Source organism: Amblyraja radiata, chromosome 1, assembly GCF_010909765.2.
Source record: "Amblyraja radiata isolate CabotCenter1 chromosome 1, sAmbRad1.1.pri, whole genome shotgun sequence".
Taxonomy (NCBI): domain Eukaryota; kingdom Metazoa; phylum Chordata; class Chondrichthyes; order Rajiformes; family Rajidae; genus Amblyraja; species Amblyraja radiata.
In genome coordinates, this window is record NC_045956.1 from 190,373,558 (window position 1) to 190,398,028 (window position 24,471).

General features: G+C 47.8%; 1 protein-coding gene and 1 long non-coding RNA gene across 2 annotated transcripts in view; one reads left to right on the forward strand and one right to left on the reverse strand.

Annotated features, from left to right (window-relative positions):
- Positions 1-121: 121 nt before the first annotated feature.
- Positions 122-21,207, reverse strand: LOC116982855. The gene is made up of 2 exons (XR_004414548.1): positions 21,175-21,207; positions 122-234 (listed from the first exon to the last, which is right to left on the reverse strand). It is a non-coding gene; the product is annotated as an uncharacterized LOC116982855 (long non-coding RNA).
- The window catches only part of mogs (mannosyl-oligosaccharide glucosidase), a 68,231-nt gene continuing 59,281 nt past the window's right edge, over positions 15,522-24,471 (forward strand). The window contains exon 1 of the mRNA XM_033036353.1: positions 15,522-16,767. The gene's annotated coding sequence lies outside the window, so the exon portion shown is untranslated. The remainder of the gene's footprint in view (positions 16,768-24,471) is intronic.

Consider the following 24,471-nt stretch of genomic DNA (forward strand, 5'->3'; position numbering starts at 1 on the left):
GTCACAGCCTCAGAATTAAAGGACTTTCCTTTAGGAAGGAGATGATGTGGAATTTCTTTAGTCAGAGGGTGGTGAATCTGTGGAATTCTTTGCCATGATTTCCAGACTTTCCTGCCATTGCTGTTCCACCGTCATTCCTGCTAGGGTCCCTATCTAGTCAACTTTGGCCGGTTCCTCACTCATGCCTCTGTAGTCCCCTTTGCTCAGCTGTAATACCGACACATCCAATTTCACCTGCAGGTGAGCACATTATATTGTGCTCACTACCTCCTAGTGGTTTCTTTACACTAAATGCAGAATTTCTCTGGTAAGAAACCATCCCGATGCAAAGAAACGATGTAATTGAAGGCCCAAAGCTATTTAATAGAGTGACACCCTGTTGAATAACATTAAAACTTATGGAAGGAAAGCGATGTAGCTGGACAATGACAAACGGCAGAGTGTGTGGGAGAGGTGTATCATCTGAGCTGAGGGGATGTATCTATGTAGAAAGTGGTAGAGAAACCTGGGCTTAGGGAACGTGTCTGTACCCAGATGATGTCAAGATTTACATCCCTCTGAGTATAGATGTGTGATCTTTCCTAAAGTTATATTCCAAAGTCCTCGCGGTACTGAAATGCCATAACTGCAGATTCTATTTACTCAGTGCAAAAAAAAACAAATGTTGGAGGGACAGGGACAGCGTCTGCGGAGGGCAATGGTCAGTTGGCATTTCAAATTGAGACATCACCTGGACTGAAAGCATGGAGGGGAGATAGCCAGTACAAAGAGGTGAGGGGGGTGAGGCAAGAGCTAGCAAGAAACATCACCTGTCCAATATCCCCGTCAGATGCTGCCTGAATTCCTCCAGCATTGTCTGTTCTACACAAGATGTGCTGATCTTTGTGCTTCCTCCAGCACTTTGTGTTTTTGCATCTGCAGCCTCTCGTGTCTCTACTCCGTCAGTGTATGGACATGCCCTTTCTCTGCCTCTCCATGTGTAGACATGCCTTTGCACAGATGGAGATGTGGCTCAGGGAACAGATCTGCAGAGAGTGGCAGAGAAGTCCTATTGCCATTGATTCCAGACCCCTGCAGCAATCATGCTGCTGCTTTACTTGACGAGAGATTCTGATGGTTGATTGGAAACAATGACTCTGATATTCCATTTAGAAGCATAAGCTAAATAGCTCTTCCTCATTTATACTTACATTGTTTACCTTCTTACTGTCAAATGCTGTTACCTTTCCTTTAGCCCCTTATAATGGAGCTTACTGTCTCATTTACTGTGCACATGTCAATTGTCCTTGTCGATAATCCTTTTGACTGGTGTAAAATTGATTTTCCTTCCCACTGTTTAGTTCCCACAGCTCCATGTATATCTCCCTTTCCACAAGGGACTCCGATGCCCCATCTAGCCAGTCGAGTACATAGGACTGCAGCACCAGTGATGTGAGTCCAGTGGGAAGACGCTTGGCCATGTGCACCACTCAGTGAAGCCTAATCTACAGGGTATGTCTCAATCATCACATTCAAGGGCACGGTGGCTCAGCTCCGCACCGCCCCGCAGTGAGCTCTCCTCAGTCTCAGACAGCGTGGGAGATGGCACACCATCACAAAGGCTCGTTCCATTTGCATACGTTTTGGTATTCAACTCAGAACCAATATAAAAACCTTTATAACAAGAGGAATCGAATATAGGAGCAAAGAGGTCCTTCTGCAGTTGTACAGAGCCCTAGTGAGACCACACCTGGAGTATTGTGTGCAGTTTTGGTCCCCTAATTTGAGGAAGGACATTCTTGCTATTGAGGGAGTGCAGCATAGGTTTACAAGGTTAATTCCCGGGATGGCGGGACTGTCATATGCTGAGAGAATGGAGCAGCTGGGCTTGTACACTCTGGAGTTTAGAAGGATGAGAGGCATTCTCATTGAAACATATAAGATTGTTAAGGGCTTGGACACACTAGAGGCAGGAAACATTTTCCTGATGTTGGGGGAGTCCAGAACCAGTGGCCACAGTTTAAGAATAAGGAGTAAGCCATTTAGAACGGAGATGAGGAAACACTTTTTCTCACAGAGAGTGGTGAGTGTGGAATTCTCTGCCTCAGAGGACAGTGGAGGCAGGTTCTCTGGATGCTTTCAAGAGAGAGCTAGATAGGGCTCTTAAAAATAGCAGAGTCAGGGGATATGGGGAGAAGGCAGGAACGGGGTACTGATTGTGGATGATCAGTCATGATTACATTGAATAGCTCGTAGGGCTGAATGGCCTACTCCTGCATCTATTGTCTATTGTCTAAAAACAGGCAGGATTTATGATATCGCCAGAGATGAGGGGCCAACAGTTACCAAGAGCCATGGGATTTTGGGGGGTTTTGACATATAGAAATACAGCACAGGAACAGGCCTTTGGCCCACCCTGTCAGTGCCAAACAATTATGCCACTTTAAACTATTCTCCTCTGCCTTCACCCTCCCCATACCCTGTGTGTTCATGTGCTTGTCTCAATGCCTTTTAAATGTTGCTTTCGTATCTGCCTCACCCACCTCTCCGGCAAGTGTTTACCACCTGCCTGCTGCCACCCGCTTGCTCCGCACATTTCTTTAATTGTTTTTCATCTCACATTAAAACTACTGTATGCCTCCAATATTTGCAATTTTCACACTGGGTAAATGACCATGACCACATTCTCTATTTATGCCTCTCATAATTCTATCAATTGTCAGGTTTACCCTCAGCCTCTGACACCCTAACAAAAACAATCAAAGTTTATCCAACCCAACTTTCTAGTGCGGGCAGCAGGCAGCCAACTCTTCTGCATCTTCCACTTGTGAGTGAGGTGCTGTTGTAGCCTGGCAGGATGACCTCTACCCTGTTATGGCCAGGCGTCAGCTGTTGGACAACTTCTCATACCTCAACCGACACATCAGGTCTACTTTTCCCAAGCCCTCACTGATCTGATCAACTCCAGAGCCTCCACAGCCTCCAACCTTATAATTCCCCAAACCCACACTGCCTGTTTCTATCCAAAATCCACAAGCACCACTGCCCTGCCAGACCCAGTATCTTTTCATCTCTGGCCTTTGTACAACTATCTATCTGCCTATCAAACACCCTCTCACCTTTATCCACCTATTACCTGCAGGCTTTGTCCAGTCCTCAGCCTGCACTCCTCCCCCCCCCCCCCCCCCCCCCCCCCCCCCCCCCCAACAATCAATCTGAAAAAGGGTCCCAGCCTTGAAACATCACCTATCAATGCTCTCCAAAGATGCTGTCTGACCTGCCTAGTTTACTCCAGCATTTGTGTCTTTTTTATGTAAACCAGTGCCTGCAGTTCCTTGTTTCTAGTCATAAACTAGGTCACTACAGACTGATGAGCGTTGCATCATTGTTAGGAAAATTAACGGAAATCCTAAGGGGTAGGATTTATATACATTGGAAATGTAGGGGCTAACGAGGGTTGGTCAGCATGGCTTTGTGCAGTAATTTGAATTTTGTGAGGAGATAACAATACGATAGAACTTTATTTTTCCCAGGAGGGAAATTGATCTGCCAACAGTCATAAAATCACAAAATACATGACACATGAAATTAAAGTGATGAATGGAAAGGATTGGGCGATGTGCAAAGATTGGGGGGGTGGGGGGGAGTCAGTCTCAGTCTACCCCACGACAGAAGGGGGGTTGTACAGTTTGATAACCACAGGGAAGAAGGATCTCCTGTGGCGTTCTGTGCTGCATCTTGGTTGAACCAGTCTGTTGCTGAAGGTGCTCCTCAGGTTGACCAGTGTGTCATGGAGGGAGTATTGATCCAGGATGCTCCACAGTTTAAGGATCATCCTCCCCTCCAAGACCACCTCCCGTGAATCCAACTCCGCCCCCAGGATGGAGCCAGCCTTCCTGAAGAGTTTGTTGATCCTATTGGCGTCCGCAGCCTTCGCCCTGCTGCCCCAGCACACGGCAGCAAAGAAGATAGCACTGGATACAACCGATTGGTAAAACATCTGCAGCATCTCACTGCAGATGTTGAAGGAGCGGAGCCTTCTCAAAAAGTACAGTCGGCTCTGTCCCTTCTTGTACAGGGCCTCAGCATTCCTGGACCAGTCCAGTTTACTGTCCAGGTACAATCCAAGTTATTTGTACTCCCTGGTAAACTGCACATCCACACCATTGATGGAGACAGGGGACAGGGTGTTGCTCTCCTCCTAACGTCCACCACTAACTCCTTAGTCTTGGGGGCAGGCGATTCAGCCCACACCACTCAACAAAGTCATTGACTACGCTTCTGTATTCAACTTCCCTCCCCTCACTGATGCAGCTCACAATTACAGAGTCATCTGAAATTGTGAGTAGTAGTGACCAGTGGTGTACTAGTAGTAGTAGTGACCAGTGGTGTACTAGTAGTAGTAGTGACCAGTGGTGTACTAGTAGTAGCAGTGACCAGTGGTGTACTAGTAGTAGCAGTGACCAGTGGTGTACTAGTAGTAGCAGTGACCAGTGGTGTACTAGTAGTAGTAGTGACCAGTGGTGTACTAGTAGTAGCAGTGACCAGTGGTGTACTAGTAGTAGCAGTGACCAGTGGTGTACTAGTAGTAGCAGTGACCAGTGGTGTACTAGTAGAAGCAGTGACCAGTGGTGTACTAGTAGTAGCAGTGACCAGTGGTGTACTAGTAGAAGCAGTGACCAGTGGTGTACTAGTAGTAGCAGTGACCAGTGGTGTACTAGTAGTAGCAGTGACCAGTGGTGTACTAGTAGTAGCAGTGACCAGTGGTGTACTAGTAGTAGCAGTGACCAGTGGTGTGCTAGTAGTAGCAGTGACCAGTGGTGTACTAGTAGTAGCAGTGACCAGTGGTGTACTAGTAGAAGCAGTGACCAGTGGTGTACTAGTAGCAGTGACCAGTGGTGTACTAGTAGTAGCAGTGACCAGTGGTGTACTAGTAGCAGTGACCAGTGGTGTACTAGTAGAAGCAGTGACCAGTGGTGTACTAGTAGTAGTAGTGACCAGTGGTGTACTAGTAGAAGCAGTGACCAGTGGTGTACTAGTAGTAGCAGTGACCAGTGGTGTACTAGTAGTAGCAGTGACCAGTGGTGTACTAGTAGTAGCAGTGACCAGTGGTGTACTAGTAGTAGCAGTGACCAGTGGTGTACTAGTAGAAGCAGTGACCAGTGGTGTACTAGTAGAAGCAGTGACCAGTGGTGTACTAGTAGTAGCAGTGACCAGTGGTGTACTAGTAGTAGCAGTGACCAGTGGTGTACTAGTAGTAGTAGTGACCAGTGGTGTACTAGTAGTAGCAGTGACCAGTGGTGTACTAGTAGAAGCAGTGACCAGTGGTGTACTAGTAGAAGCAGTGACCAGTGGTGTACTAGTAGTAGTGACCAGTGGTGTACTAGTAGAAGCAGTGACCAGTGGTGTACTAGTAGTAGCAGTGACCAGTGGTGTACTAGTAGAAGCAGTGACCAGTGGTGTGCTAGTAGAAGCAGTGACCAGTGGTGTACTAGTAGTAGCAGTGACCAGTGGTGTACTAGTAGAAGCAGTGACCAGTGGTGTACTAGTAGTAGCAGTGACCAGTGGTGTACTAGTAGAAGCAGTGACCAGTGGTGTACTAGTAGAAGCAGTGACCAGTGGTGTGCTAGTAGAAGCAGTGACCAGTGGTGTACTAGTAGTAGCAGTGACCAGTGGTGTACTAGTAGAAGCAGTGACCAGTGGTGTACTAGTAGAAGCAGTGACCAGTGGTGTACTAGTAGAAGCAGTGACCAGTGATGTACTAGTAGTAGCAGTGACCAGTGGTGTACTAGTAGTAGCAGTGACCAGTGGTGTACTAGTAGAAACAGTGGCCAGTGGTGTACTAGTAGTAGTGACCAGTGGTGTACTAGTAGCAGTGACCAGTGGTGTACTAGTAGTAGTGACCAGTGGTGTACTAGTAGCAGTGACCAGTGGTGCACTAGTAGTAGTGACCAGTGGTGTACTAGTAGCAGTGACCAGTGGTGTACTAGTAGTAGTGACCAGTGGTGTACTAGTAGCAGTGACCAGTGGTGTACTAGTAGTAGTGACCAGTGGTGTACTAGTAGCAGTGACCAGTGGTGTACTAGTAGTAGTGACCAGTGGTATACTAGTAGTCGTGACCAGTGGTGTACTAATAGTGACCAGTGGTATACTAGTAGTAGTGCCAGTGGTGTACTGGTAGTAGCAGTGACCGGTGGTACTAATAATAATAATAACAATAATAAAATATTTAATTGTCATTGCACATTAGTGCAACGAGATTTGGTATGCAGCTTCCATCCGATGTGTAGCGGTGACTAGTGGTGTACTAGTAGCAGTGACCAGTGGTGTACTAGTAGCAGTGACCAGTGGTGTACTAGTAGCAGTGACCAGTGGTGTACTAGTAGAAGCAGTGACCAGTGGTGTACCAGTAGTAGCAGTGACCAGTGGTGTACTAGTAGTAGTAGTGACCAGTGGTGTACTAGTAGTAGTGACCAGTGGTGTACTAGTAGCAGTGACCAGTGGTGTACTAGTAGTAGTGACCAGTGGTGTACTAGTAGTAGCAGTGACCAGTGGTGTACCAGTAGTAGCAGTGACCAGTGGTGTACTAGTAGTAGTAGTGACCAGTGGTGTACTAGTAGTAGCAGTGACCAGTGGTGTACCAGTAGTAGCAGTGACCAGTGGTGTACTAGTAGTAGTAGTGACCAGTGGTGTACTAGTAGTAGTAGTGACCAGTGGTGTACTAGTAGAAGCAGTGACCAGTGGTGTACCAGTAGTAGCAGTGACCAGTGGTGTACTAGTAGTAGCAGTGACTAGTGGGATACCGTAAGGCTCGGTGGTGCGACCCCAGTTATTTACAATATATATTAACGATTTAGACAAGGGAATTAAATGTAACATCTCCAAGTTTGCGGAAGACACAAAGCTGGGTGGCAGTGTGAGCTGCGAGGAGGATGCTATGAGGCTGCAGGGTGACTTGGACAGGTTGGGTGAGTGGGTTGATGCATGGCAGATGCAGTATAATGTGGATAAATGTGAGGTTATCCACTTTGGTGGCAAGAACAGGAAGGCAGATTATTATCTGAATGGTGTCAGATTAGGAAAAGGGGTGGTGCAACGAGACTGGGTGTGCTTCTACATAAATCACTGAAAGTAAGCATGCAAGTACAGCAGGCAGTGAAGAAAGCTAATTAAGTTGGCCTTCATTGCGAGAGGATTTGAGTATAGGAGCAAGAAGGTCATACTGCAGTTGTACAGGGCCCTGGTGAGACCACACCTGGAGTATTGTGTGCAATTTTGGTGTCCTAATTTGAGGAAGGACATTATTGCTATTGAGGGAGTGCAGCATAGGTTCACCAGGTTAATTCCCGGGATGGCGGGACTGCCCTATGATGAAAGAATGGGTCGACTGGGCTTGTATTCACTGAAATTTATTAGGATGAGAGGAGATCTCATAGAAACATATAACATTCTTAAATGATTGGACAGGCTAGATGCAGGAAAAATGTTCCCAATGTTGGGGGAGTCCAGAACCAGGGGTCATAGTTTAAGTATAAGGGGAGGTCATTTAGGATTGAGATGAGAAAAAACTTTTTCACCCAGAGAGTTGTGAATCTGTGGAATTCTCTGCCACAGAAGGCAGTGGAGGCCAATTCACTGGATGGTTTCAAGATAGAGTTAGATTTAGCTCTTAAGGGGTAAAGGATTCAAGGCATATGGGGAAAAAGCAGGAACGGGGTAGTGATTTTAGATGAGCAGCCATGATCATATTGAATGGCGGTGCTGGCTTGAAGGGCCGAATGGCCTACAGCACCTATTTTTCTATGTTTCTTTGTGTCCTGGACCCTTGTTGCCTGTGATTTATATTAACAAGGCTTCAGTAGGGTATAGTACAGAGAACCCTTACAGTCAATCTAGAGTTCGCTGAAAGTGGCAATTTACAGGTGTATTTGGTGATGAAAAGGCGCATGCTTGCCAGCCTTAGTTGGAGCATAAAATACAAACATTGGGAGGATATATTGCAATTTTACAAAACACTTCTTAATCCACAGTAGACATAAGGAGCCGCAGACCACACTTCTAGTACTGTGTGCAGTTCATGTCAACAAACTATAGCAGGGATGTGGTCTAAATTATAGATCGCAGGTCTAGAGAGATGGCAAATAATTGCAGATGATGATATGGAAAATCATCTTGATTTTTCCTTAAAATAAGAAACACTCTGTTGTTCAAGGAAGGTTTAGGTTTATTATGGTCACGTGTAGTGAGGTACAGTGAAAACTGAACGGGTGAGGAGGGACATCACTTCCAAGGAAGGCGATGGCTGGAGGCCCGCAGCAGTCAGCAGGTTGTCTGGATCGGGCACCACCCATAAGAAATAAAGCGCGGAGGGGACATAGAAAATGGTGACAAAGCATGGTGCCACTCGCATACGAATGAATGAATGAATGAATGAATGAATGAATGAATGAATGAATGAATGAATGAATGAATGAATACTTTATTGCCACATATGACAAGTTGGTCACACATGTGACAATAAATGTACTGTACTATTAAACCACTGAGCACTTTGGTTAGGCCGAATTTAGAGTATTGTGTGCAGTTCTGGTTGCCCCATTACGGGGAGGATGTGGAGGCTTTGGAGAAGGTGCAGAGGAGGTTTACCAGAATTATGTCTGAATTAGGGGATATTTGCTATAAATTGAGGTTCGCCAGACTTGGATTGTTTCCTCTGGAACGGCAGAGGTTGAAAGGAAACCTGATAGAACTTTATAAAATGATGAGAGACAGAGATAGGGTAGACAGTCAGAACCTTTTACCGAGGGTGGAAATGTCAAAGACTAATGGGCATAGCTTTAAGGTGAAAAGGGCAAAAGTAAAGGAGATATGCGAGGCATGTATTTTACACAGAGAGTGGTGGATGCCTGGAACGCATTGCCTGGGGAAGTGGTGAATGCACATTCAATAGCAATAATTTAAAAGGCATTTAGACAGACAATGAACAGGCTATGTCCTACAGTCCTAGACTCTCCCACCTGTGGAAACATCCTCTCCACATCCACTCTATCCTGGCCTTCCAATATCCGTTAAGTTTCAATGAGTACGCCCCTCATCCTTTTAAACACCAGCGAGTACAGGCCCAGTGCCGTCAAATGTCATCAAAAGTTAACCCAATCATTCCTGGGATAACTCTTGTAAACCTTCTCTGGACCATCTCCAGAGCCAGCACATCCTCAGATATGGGGCCTGAAATTGCTTCCAATACTCCAAATGCGGTCTGATAATATCTCAGCATTACATCCCTGTGTTTGTATTCTCCTCTCAAAATAAATACTAGCATTGTGTTTGGCTTCCTTACTACCCATTCGACTTGCAAATTAACTATTTGGGAATCCTGCACCAGCATTCACAAGTTCCTTTGCACCTCCGCTTTCTGAATTCTCTCCCCATTGAGAAAATAGTCTACGCCTTTATTCCTACTACCAAAATGCATGACTCCATGCATTGTGTGAGGTCATAGTGTCATACAGCTTGGAAACAGGCCCTTCGTCACTACTTGCCCATGCCAACCAACATCTACACTGGCCCCACCTGCCTGCATTTGGCCCATATCCCTCCAAACCTGTCCTATCCAGGCACCTGACGAAATGTTTTTAAAACATTGTGATAGTACCTGCCTCAACTCGGCCCTCTAGCAGATCCTTCCAAATGCCTATCATAATTTGTCGCTCAGTATAAGACTGTGCATTTACCCTAACTATCCTCCTCAACATCTTATACACCTCTATAATATCACCCACCATACTCGAAAGAATAAAGTCCCGGCCTGCTTAATCTCTCCCTGCCCTTGTTAGACTTCCTAAAATCCAACACCTCCATTTCTCTGTCTTAAGTTCCATCAACCATTCCTCCGCCCACCTGGCCAACTGATCAAGATGCGGTTGCCATGTTTGATAGCCATCTTCACTATCTACAATACCACACACTTCTTCTTCTTCTTCTTTGGAGTTTTACGGCAGCCGGCATCCGCATGTTGCATTGCTGCCACCTTCTGGCTTCATTCCACAGTACTAATGTCTTTATATTATATCCTTTTTATAAGCCCAGAGGCCCTCAAGAAATCAAACAACAACTTTATTCCTTTTCCTTTCCCTCCACACTCTAGAATGTTCTTTACTGATATTTCTGTCAATCCAATTTTCCTCATTTCAATGATCATAAATCCTCTTTCTGTCTCATATCTCCTACATACAACTAGGGCATGCTGAACTGTTTCTGGTTGATGGCATTCCTCACACATCCCAGTAGGGTGTTTTCCCAACATTTTTAATGTGCTGTTCAGGTGAGTGTGTCCTATCCTCAATCTTGTTAATACTACCTGTTCTCTCCTGTTCCCCCCTCTTCTTGCTGTAATGCCCACTCTGTTTTGTAGCGAATAGAGGTGTCTCCCCTTTGTCTCCTGTTCCCAGTATTGTTGCCATTCCTGATTTATTTTCTTCCACACAATTCCTTCAGATTTGGATAGTTGTAAGTTTACCTCTATGTTTCTTTTTTTTACAGCCTCCTTTGCCAATTTATCCACCTTTTCATTCCCTAGAACACCAATGTGTGCTGGGACCCACAACAAAGTCACGTCACTGCCCCTCCTTGTCACTTGGCTTAATAGTAGCAGGATTTCATAAACTAAGTCAGGCCGCCTATTGGATGCACCAGACCCAATACTCTGGATTGCAGATAATGAGTCGCTACATATTACTACTTTACATGGTTGCACCTGTTCCATCCACCGAACTGCCATCAAAATAGTGTACAGTTCCACTGTATATACTGTCAAATAGTTGTTTGTTCTTTTGTAAAGCTCCACATTCATCCCCTGGACTACCACAGCCGCCCCTGTTGTTTCAGCTACTGGATCCTTTGATCCATCTGTGAAAATTAAGAGGTGTTCCCTGTATCTATTATCTATATGGCTATGATATTCTGTCTTTAGGTCTGAATTTTTGTTCCTCCTTTTTGCCTCCCATATCTCCAGATCAACTTTGGGATATTCAGTAACCATATTGGCACAGATGGCCACAATACTGCAGGGCAGAACTCTTTGTCCTCTACTCCCATGTCCCTTGCCACAACTCCTCCAACCCAGCCGAAGCTTCCAGACTGAGCCACCCCTCTCTCCCAGCACTCCTGTACTACCTGTTTTGTTGGGTGGTTCTCTCCATGACCCTTAAGGCTTAGCCAGTAATTAGCCATTAATTGTCTGCAGCGCAGTCTCAACGGCATCTCCCCAGTTTCCACCTGTAATGCACATACAGGTGACGTCCGCACACCTCCTATACAGACTCTTAGATACCACACACTTTGATGTCACAGGGCATTAAGTATAAAAGTTGGCAAGTCATGCTGCAGCTTTATGGGACTTTAATTAGGCCATATTTAGAGCATGGTGTGCAATTCTGGTCTCCCCATTACTGGAAGAACGAGGCGGAGTCTTGGGAGAGGGTACGGAGGAGATTTACCAGAAGGCTACCTGGATTAGAGGGTATTAGCTACTGGGAGAGGTTGAACAGACTTGGATTATTTTCTCCGGAAGGCTGGTGTTTGCTAGGAGATTTGATAGAAATATATAAAATTATGAGAGTTGCAAATAGGGTAGACAGTCAGAACAATTTTCCCAAGGTTGAAACGTCAAAGATTAGACAGTATAGCTTTAGCTGAGCTTTAAGGTGAGAATGACCACCCAAGTCAATTTAGAGATGTGTGGAGCAGGGGTGGTGCCTGGAACATGCTGCCTGTGGTGGTGATGGAAGCAGATACGATAGTGGCGTTTACGAGGCTTATCCGCAGGCTCATGAACAGTCTGACCAGAAGAATATAAAATCATGTGCCAATGGGGATGATTTAGATTGTTACGGTCCTGTGCTTTGTGTAACTTACTAAGTTTCTTATTCGCCTGCAGATTTTTTGAATCCTCATCTTAGCCTTGATGACTCTGTACCAGACATTGCCACCAGAACTCACAGCAGCAGTGAAGAGCTGCCTGGGGATGAGAACATTCATGCCACCATGTCTGTCCCTCTGGCCTGACCCACATCTTTCAGCCGTCTTAAATTTGCCACCGCTGTGCCTGCTGAGCACATTCCCACACTACGTCAATACATTCTGCAGTGAATAGGAACGATCCTTACCATGTATGATTTAGTGCATGTATGTTTTCAGTCATTCTGCTTATTTGTGTATAAATTATTTAAATATCCAACCCTGCGTTTTAATATATCAGATAGAATAGATTGGTTATTGTTATTTGATTTAAATAAAATATTCCCGTTATTGTTTTTTCAGTTTCTCATGATTTTGTAATACTATTTTTGTGGAGGTGGAGGGGAGGTGGTGGAGGGGCGTGGGTGTAAGAGGGGTGGGGCTGTGGGCAGGGGCAGGGTCTGTGGGGATGGGTGGGTCTGTAGGGAGGGGCGGGGCCTGTGAGAAAGGGTGGGGCTGTGGGAGAGGGGCGGGTTCTGAGGATGCAGGGCATTGGAGAGGGGAGGGGTCTGTGAGTAGGGTCAGTGCCAAAGATCATAAAGCGTTTAATAGAAACATTTAATAAAATATGTGAATTGATAGATGAGCTATAGAGAGGTTGCACGGCAGTCGAGGTCACGACCCACTCAGCGCCTTCTGGAGTACACACGGTGGGCCCGTCTTCTGTCCCAGCATCCGGACTCCACGCTGACTGGTTCCACACTCGTCTGTCCCCGCGTCCGGGGGAGTCGGGGGTCAGTGGCTCTGGGTGCGCGGAGGGACCAGACTATCCCCAACTCTGCTGCAGCTGATGGGGACGTTGCCAGGTAGCGGGGGGGGTGGTGGTCGGTGGGAGTGGGGGGTGGGGGGGGGGGGTGGTCGGTGGGAGTGGGGTTGGTCATTCCCGTGTGTCCGCTGCCTGGAGCCGTGGCCCCGCTCCACCCGACCACGTGTGTGTGCGCTGCCGACCCACAGCCCGTGACAGTGTGGCCCATGGGGAGACGGGGCAGAGGGCAGCCGTGGCCGGACAGCACTGGCCCCGGGGGGAGAGTAGGTGCTGTCAAAGGTCAAAGGTATCAAAGGTATTTTATTAGTCACATTCACATACACCCAGGTGTAGTGAAGTGAAATGCTTTTTGCCATTTTGCAGCACACAAAAAAAAGAATACAGACATAACACCAATAAGAGTCTTAAACACAAAGAACATCGCCCACAATGGCTCCCACCATGAGGGAAGGCACAAAGTCCAGTCCCCAACCCCAGTTCACCCATAGTCGGGCCCATTGAGTCCTCCACAGTTGCCTCTACGGAGGCCCAATGTTCCAGGCCGTTCTCGCCGGGTGATGTTGCTCCGGCATCGGTGGAGTCCTCCCAGCGGCCTGGGAACACTGGAACGGCCGTTTCCGCACTGGAGGCCGCGGCTTCCGAAGCCAACAAGGCCGCACAAGTTGGAGCTCCACAACTGGCGATCTAATCTAGAGATCCCAGGCTCCCGGTGTAAAGTTCAGCGCCGCCGCCCGCAGCTGCTCGCTCCACAGTCCCGCAGCTCCGCGATGTTTTCCCCAGCGATCCTCAGCTCACCGGAGCTCCAGCACGGTGACCCGGGCAAGGCATCGCCTGCTCCGCGATAGCGCTCCAGCGCTGTGGCGCCGCCGAAGCCGAGGTTCTGGGCGGTCCCCGACAGGAAATGCTGCTCCAGGCCCGCTGGTAGGCCGCGAGGACGGGTCGAAGCTGCAGCCCGGAGAAAAGCTGCCTCTCCGACCAGGTAGGGACCCTGAAAGGTAGTTTCCCCCTCCCCCCCCCCCCCCACATAAAAAAGTCTAGACCTCCAAACAAAACACTTAACTAACTAAAATAAAAAGATGAAGAGACAGACAGCTGCTGGCTGGGCAGCCATGCACAGGACAGCGCCCCTCTATCCCGAAGGATGCGCTACTTCGGTCGCTTACACCTTGGTGTTCGGGTTCAGAGCAAAGATACTAGAGCATTTGGTTCTTTACAGTACAATAATTTACCATTTTGATGGTTTTAAACAGGTAAGAAAGTACACGTTTTGTGTGTTGACAGTGTATGCGGGAGGCTGCCATGTCCTCCAGAAGGATTGAGCTGCTCAGTGCGTCACGTTCTTTGACCCGATGAGCTTATGTGCGACCCCCCTATATCACACACATACTGTTCCCCTACAACACTGATTACACTGCGAGAGCGTTGTACACCGCGTTGAGCATTCCAAGATGGCGGCAGTTACGCGCCGTTACGTACTGCACCTCAGCGCATTGGATAACGCAGGAGTGGAGTATCTTGCTCCGCTCTGATCTTTGGTCAGGGCCAAAGATGGGCGGGGCTGTGGGGAGGGGCGGGGTTTGTGGGAAGGGCGGGGTCTGTGAGGCGTTGATGTGGGGGTGAGAGGGGGAGGGGCTGTTGGAGGGGGCGGGGCTGTGGGTGGGGCTGTTGGAGGGGGCGGGGCTGAGAGGGGGGGGGGCGGGTTGTGGGAAGGAGCGGGTTGTGGGAAGCAAAGGTAGACAAAAATGCTGGGGAAACTCAGCGGGTGCAGCAGCATCTATGGACCGAAGGAAATAGGTGACGTTTCGGGCCGAAACCCTTCTTCAGACTGATGGGGGGTGGGGGGGGGAGAAGGAAGGAAAAAGGGGAGGAGGAGGAGCCCGAGGGCGGGGGGGATGGGAGGAGACAGCTCAAGGGTTAAGGAAGGGGAGGAGACAGAGATGTGAGGGGCGGGGTTGTGAGAGGGGGCGGGGCTGTGGGGTGGGGCTGTTGGAGGGGGCGGGGCTGTGGGGTGGGGCTGTTGGAGGGGGCGGGGCTGTGGGGTGGGGCTGTCGGAGCGGGCGGGGCTGTGGGGTGGGGCTGTTGGAGCGGGCGGGGCTGTGGGGTGGGGTTTGTGAGAGGGGCGGGGTTTGTGAGAGGGGCGGGGTTTGTGAGGGGGCGGGGGTGTGAAAGGGGCGGGGTTTGTGAGAGGGGCGGGGTTTGTGAGAGGGGCGGGGTTTGTGAGAGGGGCGGGGTTTGTGAGGGGGGCGGGTGTGTGAGGGGGGCGGGGGTGTGAGAGGGGCGGGGCTGTGGGAAGCAAACTTTGGTGGGAAGGGCGGGGTCTGTGAGAGGGGCGGGGTTTGTGAGGGGCGGGGTTTGTGAGAGGGGCGGGGGTGTGAAAGGGGCGGGGTTTGTGAGAGGGGCGGGGTTTGTGAGGGGCGGGGTTTGTGAGGGGGGCGGGGTCTGTGAGAGGGACGGGTTTGTGAGGGGGGCGGGGTTTGTGAGGGGGCAGGGCTGTGGGAAGCAAACTTTGGTGGGAAGGGCGGGGTCTGTGAGAGGGGCGGGGGTGTGAGAGGGGCGGGGTTTGTGAGGGGGGCGGGGTTTGTGAGGGGGGCGGGTGTGTGAGAGGGGGCGGGGTCTGGGTCTGTGAGAGGGGCGGGGCTGGTCACGTGATCTACCGGTGTGTGACGCAGGCGGCGCGAGGGCGGGCGGGCCGATCCCGGCGGTAAAGCCAATTCAAACAGCAACGTGCGAGGCGCGGCCGTTATTGGAGAGAGGGAAGGAGAGAGAGAGGGAAGGAGAGAGAGAGAGAGAGACGCACACACACACACACACACGCGGGGAGAAGGAGGGAGAGGGGCACGGGTGGGGGGAGGAGGGAGAAACGGGGAAGAGAAGGACTGCGGGAGAGAGAGACGAAGACGAGGAGAGACGGGAGTGAGAGAAGGAGACAGTGAGGGAGGGGAGAGAGAGAAAGCTGGGAGTCTGGTGGAGAGAGGGAGAGAACGAGAGAGAGGGAGGCAGTGGGATAAGGGGAAAGCATAGAGGGAATAGTGGAGAGAGACATTTATAGGAAGGAGCATGGTTTTAGAGGGACATTTGGATGGAGACAGGGTTAACTAGATAGAAATAAATTGCCATTTGTCCGAGAAGGTGAGCTGGAGTGGGGAGAGAAAATTAGTGGCTGGAGGTTATTATTATAGTGAGTGTGGTAGAACAGAAGGTAGCGAGGAAGACGATAGAGAGGAGGCATGTGTGGGGGGGAGAGGGTTAAAGAGAGAGGTGGAGATGGGGGAAGAGGATAGGTAGCAGGGTTGCTGGATATGGGGAAGAAGAAAAGCAGTTAACGGGCTAGGGAGTGAGATAAGGGGAGTGAGAAAGATCAATAAAGAGAAGCAATACAAATAAAAGACAGGGGCAGACCGGGAGAAATAATGTAACAGAGCCAAAGGGAAGTGTGAGGGAGGGAGGGAGGCAGAGTGAGGGAATGGCCTGAGGGTAAAGCAAGGGCATCCAAGTTGGAAGAGGATAGAAAGAGGTAAAGGGTGAGGGAGACAGATTAATCGGGCTGTGTTTGAGTTAAATACTATGCAGCAGGTCGTAAGGAGGAAAGTGATAGATAGGGGTATTGACGAAGGACTCAGGTGAAACTGAACCAGCAGATGAGAAAATATGAACACACTGCAAAAGAGCAAAGTGGAATCAAGGCAGGGTGACAGCTAAAAAACAACTGGAAAACAGGAAACTGCAAGGAGAGAAAGTAGTTGCCTGAGAAGATTCAGACAGTTTCAGGTTCTCGTAACAGTTTCAAATGTTGATTAGAGGTGTAATTGTGATTTTAGGGATTTGGTCCCATATTGCAATTTCATCACCTCTAACTAAAGAGACAGCTGTTGATGCTCCATTTATAAACCAAAAGAAAGTGTTTAAAGGTGTGTCAGATCCAAAAAGAATAACAAAGGAATTCCCAGGAACTCGGTTGTTCCCTGATCTTCACCCTTACCAAAATGGATTTCGGGCACAAACAGGTAAAAAGGAATAATCTATAGCCTTTGTGTAGCAATTTTGAGATGAATTAATGAGTAAATTAAGCCTAGTTCATTTACAGTGTGAGAAGTGGTGCAGTTGTTCCATGGGTCATTGGGAAGAAGGATAAAGAGGTATTCCTGAAATGTGTACGGATAAACTTGCTTGGTGGAATGGCAGATAGCAGCACTCGATTCCCGGGATCTGGGGAATGAAGTCGATAAGAACCATGTCTCAATGGGGGAGCTTCAAGGATTCATGATAAAAACAATTATATTTAGTTTGTGAATCAAAAATTTAAATGTGTCAATACACAGCGGGACAACTCTTTTCTGTGAACAGACTGGGCATAGAGCAATGTTAGAGAAGACTGCTACTAGAGAGGAGCCAACACTCTCGGTAAATGAGACTGGGCAAGTAGTTGATGTGTCAGTTGGAAGTCACTTTGACCAATAGGTGCAGGAGTAGGCCATTCGGCCCTTCGAGCCAGTAGCGCCATTCAATGTGATCATGGCTGATCATCCACAATCAGTACCCCGTTCCTGCCTTCTCCCATATCCCCTGACTCCGCTATTTTTAAGAGCCCCATCTAGACTCTCTCTTGAAAGCATCCAGAGAACCTGCCTCCACCACCCTCTGAGGCAGAGAATTCCACAGACTCACCACTCTCTGTGAGAGTAAGTGTTTCCTCGTCCCCGTTCTAAATGGCTTCCTCCTTATTCTTAAACTGTGGCCCCTGGTTCTGAACATGTTTCCTGCCTCTAGCGTGTCCAAACCCTTAACAATCTTATATGTTTCAATGAGAAACCCTCTCATCCTTCTAAACTCCAGAGTGCACAAGCCCAGCTGCTCCATTCTCTCAACATATGACAGTCCCGCCATTCCGGGAATTAACCTTGTAAACCTACGCTGCACTCCCTCAATAGCACGAATGTCCTTCCTCAAATTAGGGGACCAAAACTGCACACAATACTCCAGGTGCGGTCTCACTAGGGCTCTGTATAACTGCAGAAGTACCTCTTTGCTCCTATATTTGATTCATCTTGTTATAAAGGCCAACATGCCATTTGCCTTCTTCACTGCCTGCTGTACCTGCATGCTTACTTTCATAGACTGATGTACAAGGACCCCCAGATCCCGTTGTACTTCACCTTTTCCCAACTTGACGCCATTTAGATAGTAATCTGCCTTGCTGTTTTTGCTACCAAAGTGGATTACCTCACATTTTCCCGCATTAAACTTCATCTGCCATGCATCTGCCCACTCCCCAACCTGTCCAAGTCACCCTGCATTCTAATAGCATCCTTCTCACAGTTCACACTGCCACCCAGCTTTGTGTCATCTGCAAATTTGCTAATGTCACTTTGAATCCCTTCATCCAAATCATTGATGTATATTGTAATTGAGAGTCTTTTGCAAGTCTCGGATTGAGAGGGATAGCGTTTTTGCAAGAGGCAGGGAGGGGGGGGAGGCAGCTTTGTGGTAGACTCAATAACCTGTCTCTGGTGATGGAGACAGAGAGATCAAGAAAGAGAGTGAGGTGTCAGAGATGATCCAGTTAAATTTGAGGGCAGGGTGGAAGTTAGTGGTGAAGTTAATGAAATCCACGCGTTCAGTCGTCAGTGTAGCGGAGAAAGAGTTGGGGGATAGGGCCAGTGTACACGTACGTGAAACAAGTACTGTTTGACATAACCAACAATAAGGCTGGTTTAACTGGGGGCCATATGAGTGCCCATGGCTACTTGGGGAGTATGAGAGGTCAGAGAACTTGGTATTGTTGTTTCATTATTACGTGACCTCAGTTGGTCCAGCAAAATGGTGGAGGCTGCACATTGGCAGCCTGTGACTAGTGGTGTGCTGCAGAGTTTGGGCTTTTAAACTTATTCATTCATATGAATAAACATTAATTAATTAATTCATTTATTCATTCTTCATTTATATTCGTGAGTTACATGACAATGTAGATAGATACAAAGACAATAGGTGCAGGAGGAGGCCATTTGGCCCTTCGAGCCAGCACCGCCATTCATTATGATCATGGATGATCATCCACACTCAGTAACCCGTGCCTGCCTTCTCCCCATATCCCATGATTCCGCTAGCCCCAACAGCTCTATCTAACTTAATTCATCCACTGAATCGGCCTCCACTGCCTTCTGTGGCAGAGAATTCCACAGATTCACAACTCTCTGGGTGAAAAAGTTTTTTCTCATCTCAGTTTTAAATGGACTACCCCTTATTCTTAGACTGTGGCCCCTGGTTCTGGACTCTCCCAACATTGGGAACATTTTTCCTGCATCTAGCTTGTCCAGTCCTTTTATAATTGTATATGTTTCTATAAGATTCCCTCTCATCCTTCTAAATTCCAGTGAATACAAGCCCAGTCTTTCCAATCTTTCCTCATGTGACAGTCCCGCCATCCTGGGGATTAGCCTCGTGAACCTACGCTGCAGTGCCTCAATAGCAAGGATGTCCTTCCTCAAATTAGGAGAACCAAAACTGCACACAATACTCCAGATTTGGTCTCACCAGAGCCCTATACAACTGCAGAAGGACCTCTTTACTCCAATACTCAAATCCTCTCGTTTGAAGGCCAACTTTAGCTTTCTTCACTGCCTTCTGTATCTGCATGTTTACTTTCAGTGACTGGTGTACAAGGATACCCAGGTCTCGTCGTACTTCCTTTTTTCCTAATCTGACACCATTGAGATAATGGAGTAACTCAACAGTTGAGGCAGCATCTATGGAGAGATGAATGGGCGACGTTTCGGGTCGAGACCCTTTTTCAGACTCCTGAGTCTGAGTCTGAAGAAGGGTCTCGACCCGAAATGTCGCCCATTCCTTCTATCCATAGATGCTGCCTCACCTGCTGAGTTACTCCAGCATTTTGTGTCTACCTTTGATTTTGCCAGCATCTGCAATTCTTTCTTACACCATTGAGATAATTTGCCTCCTTGTTCTTGCCACCAAAGTGGATAAACTCACATTTATCTATATTATACTGCATCTGCCACGCATCTGCCCACTCACTCAACCTGTCCAGGTCACCCTGCAACCTCCTAGCATCCTCTTCACACTGCCACCCAGCTTTGTGTCATCTGCAAATTTTCTCGTGTTACTTTTATTCCCATCAAAATCATTAATATATATTGTAAATAGTTGCGGCCCCAACACCGAGCCTTGCCACACTCCACTCGCCACTGCCTGCCATTCCGACAGGGACCCGTTTATTCCTACCTTTGCTTCCTATCTGCCAACCAATTCTCTATCCATGTCAATACCCGACCCCCAATACCATGTGCTCTAATTTTGCCCACTAATCCCCTGTGTGGGACCTTATCAAAGGCTTTCTGTAAGTCCAGATACACTACATCCACTGACTCTCCTTCATCCATTTTACTTGTCACATCCTCAAAAAATTCCAGAAGATTAGTCAAGCAGGATTTCTCTTTCATAAATCCATGCTGACTTGGACCAATCCTTTTAATGCGATTCAAATGTGCCATTATTATTTCATTAATAAATGACTCCAGCATCTTTCCCACCACCGATGTTAGGCTAACTGGTCGATAATTCCCCGTTTTCTCTCTCACTCCTTTCTTGAAAAGTGGGATAACATTAGCTACCCTCCAATCCACAGGAACTGATCCTAAATCTATAGAATGTTGGAAAATGATCACCAATGCATCCACGATTTCTAGAGCCACCTCCTTCAGTACCCTGAGATGCAGACCATCAGGCCGTGAGGATTTATCAGCCTTCAGTCGCATCAGTCTACCCAATACTATTTCTTGCCAAATGCAAATTTCTTTTAGTTCCTCAGTTTCCCTAGATCTTCTGACCTCTAATACATCTGGGAGATTGTTTGTGTCTTCCTTAGTGAAGACAGAACCAAAGTGCCTGTTCAGCTCTTCTGCCAATTCTTTGCTCCCCATAATAATTTCACCTGTTTCTGCCTTCAAGGGACCCACATTTGTCTTTACTAATCTATTTCTCTTCTCATACCTAAAGAAGCTTTTACTACCCTTTATATTTTTGGCCAGTTTACCCTCGTATTCATCTTTTCACCCCTTATTGCCCTTTTTGTTACCTTCTGTTGTCTTTTGAAAGTTTCCCAATCCTCTGGCTTCCTTCTACTCTTTGCTATGTTCTAAACCTTTTATTTTAGTTTTATTCCATCCCTAACTTCCCTTGTCAGCCACGGTTGCCTCTTACTCCCCTTAGACTCTTTCTTCCTCTTTGGAATGAAATGATCCTGCATCTTCTGGATTATGCCCAGAAATTCCTGCCATTGCTGTTCCACCGTCATTCCTGCTAGGATCCTTTTCCAATCGACCTTGGCCATGCCTCCTTTCTCATGCCTTCATAGTCCCTTTGTTCTACTGCAACACTGACACTTCTGATTTAACCTTCTCCCTCTCAAAATGCAGAGTAAAACTTATCATATTATTTTCACTATCTCCTAGCACAAGGGTTCCCAACCTGGGGTAAATTTGTTGATTCTGGATTTGTACATATTTTGTCTCATTGACTGTGTTTGGTTCTGGTATAACGGTATCTGTTCTTCATTAGTTGTTCATAAATAAGTTAAATAACATTGTTATGTGCTATTAAAGTTGCCTGGGGTAAAACGTGACGAAAAAGGTTGGGAACCCAGTCCTAGCGGTTCCTTTACATTGAGTTCCCTTATTAAATCTGGTTCATTAGACAACACTAAATCCAGAATTGCCTTCTCTCTGGTAGGCTCCAGATGGCATGATTAGACACAAAACTGGTGGTCTATTAAAGAAGGTAGATAAAAATGCAGCATCTATGGAACGAAGGAAATAGGCAACGTTTCGGTCCAAAACCCTTCTTCAGCCTATTAAAGAAGGTTGTCTAAGAATACCGTAAGGTCTAGATCAAGTGTGGAAACAGACAAGGGAATGGCAGATGGAATTTAACAGACAAAGGCAAAAATATGAATGTTATGATGTTAAACTAGGGTAGGGTTTGCACACACAATGGCGGATTGGACCATGCTGGGTGTTTGTGAACATAGAGACTTTGGGATTCAACTGTTATTGTGTACAATACTGTTTGCTCCTTTAGGAATGATCTGGAGACCTTAGAGAGGGTGCAGAAGAGTTTGACCAGAATTATGCCTAGATTTTAGGATATTAGCTATAACACAAGGTTGGACAAACTTGGATTTGGCTCTCTGGAGCCTGAGGGAAGATATAATATAAATTTATAAAATTATGAGAGATATATTATCATGTCACTTGTGCTGTACTGCAATGAAAACTTTTGTGTGTGTATGCTATCCAAGCTGATCATATAATATTAGAGTACATCATATAGTGCACAAGTGAAAATAAACAGATTGCAGAGTATGCAAACGTGACATCCCCAAGTTTGCGGATGACACAAAGCTGGGTGGCAGTGTGAGCTGCGAGGAGGATGCTATGAGGCTGCAGGGTGACTTGGATAGGCTAGGTGAGTGGGCAGATGCATGACAGATGCAGTATAATGTGGATAAATGCGAGGTTATTCACTTTGGTGGCAAGAACAGGAAGACAGATTATTATGTGAATGGTGTCAAATTAGGAAATGGGGAGGTGCAACGAGACCTGGGTGGGCTTGTACATCAGTCACTGAAAGTAAGCATGCAGGTACAGCAGGCAGTGAAGAAAGTGAATGGCACGTTGGCCTTCAAAACGAGAGGAGTTGAGTATAGGAGTAAAGAGGTTCTTCTGCAGTTGTACAGGGCGCTGGTGAGACCACATCTGGAGTATTGTGTGCTGTTTTGGCCTCCTAATTTGAGGAAGGACTTGCGAGATGATTTGAGTTTAGGAGCAAGGAGGTCCTACTGCAGATCCTAATTCAAGGAAGGACATTCTTGCTCTTGAGGGAGTGGCAGCGTAGGTTCACCAGCTTAATTCCCGAGATGGCAGGACTCGCATGTGATGAAAGAATGGATCGACTGGGCTTATATTCACTGGAATTTAGAAGGATGAGAGGGGAACTTATGGAAACATATAACATTCTTGTGGGATTGGACAGGCCAGATGGAGGAAAAATGTTCCCGATGTTAGGGAGTCCAGAACCAGGGGTGCCAGTTTAAGAATAAGGAGGAGGGTCATTTAGGACTGAGATGAGGAAAAACCTTTTCACCCAGAGAATTGTGAATCTGTGGAATTCTCTGCCATAGAAGGCAGTGGAGGCAAATTCACTGGATGTATTCAAGAGAGAGCTAAATAGAGCTCTTGGGGCTAACGGAATCAAGGGATATGGGGGAAAAAGGAATGGGGTACTGATTGTGGATGATCAGCCATGATCATATTAAATGGTGGTGCTGGCTTGAAGGGCCGAATGACTTACTCCTGCACCTATTTTCTATGTTTCTATGGTGTTACACCTACAGAGAAAGAGCAGAGAAATAAAGTGCAAAAGCTGCAGTGAGGTAGATTGGAAGATCAGCAACTCATCCTTCGCATATGAGAGTCTGATAACAGCGGGGAAGAAGCTGTCCTTGAATCTGGTGGAACATGCTTTCCAGCTTCTGTATCTTCTACCCAACAGGAGAGTGTAGAAAAGAGGATGACTGGGGAGAAAACGGTCCTTGATTATGTTGGCTGCTTTCTCAGGGCAGCGTGCATTGTATGTAGGCTCGATGGTGGGTGACGGTGGTTTGAGTGATTGACTGGGCTGCTTTCACAACTCTGCAGTTTCCTGTGGTCTTGGGAAGAGTTGTTGCCAAATAAAAGCCCTGTCCCATGGTACGAGATCATTGCAAGAGCTCTCCTGAATTTGCCCTGATTCGTACTCGGAGATTTACGGTAATGGCCACTCGTCGGTACCCGAGTCTCGTGGACATTTTTCAACATGTTGAAAAATCTTCACGAGTCTCCCCGTACTTACCTGCCGTTAGCGAGTCTTCCCGAGTACCTGCCGTTCGCGTTACGAGCGCTCTGTAGGGGGCGCTCCTCTGTGTGCAGCCATGTCAGCAGCGCGTCAGTTTTTCCAGCTTTTTAAAATTTTTTAGTATGTTTTAAAGTATGTATTTTGTGTTTCTTCGTGTGTTTTGTGTGGGGGGTGGTGTGGGGGGGTGAGGGGGAAACCGCTTCGGTCGCCTCCTCCATGGAGAGGCGACTTTTTCCAGGTCGCCTCCCCCGTGGCCTAACATCAAGGATCGACGCGGCCTTTCCCGGAGACACAGGCCCGGGGCTTCAGCGGCGGGCGCAGCGTGGACTCTCGGCGTGGAGCGGGTGAGCCCTCGCTGGAGGGGAGCGCTCCGTTTCGCTGGCCCGGGGCAGCCGGCAGCCTGGCGGCAGAGCTCCAGCTGGTGCGGCGTCTACAGCCCGGGATCCCTCGTGGGGGACCCGGGGGAAGAAGAAGCCATCACTGCCGGCCCGTGGCCAACTTCTACCGCGGGTGCGGCATGGACATACCATCACCCCTGGAGGGGAGCTTCGACCGCCGGCCCTGCAGTCTACGGTGCTTCTGGCTGCGGCGGGGACTTTAAATCTCGACCGCCGGCCTGCGGCCTACATCAATCTAAAGCCGCGGTCTCCGGTGAGGAAGAGCCGATCCTGGACTGACTGGACTCTGGTCCTGTACACGGGGGGGAAATGGAGGAGGACTGGCCAAATTTTGTGCCTTCCACCACAGTGATGAATGCTGTGGTGGATGTTTGTGTTACAGTTTTATTGTGTGTTCTTTAT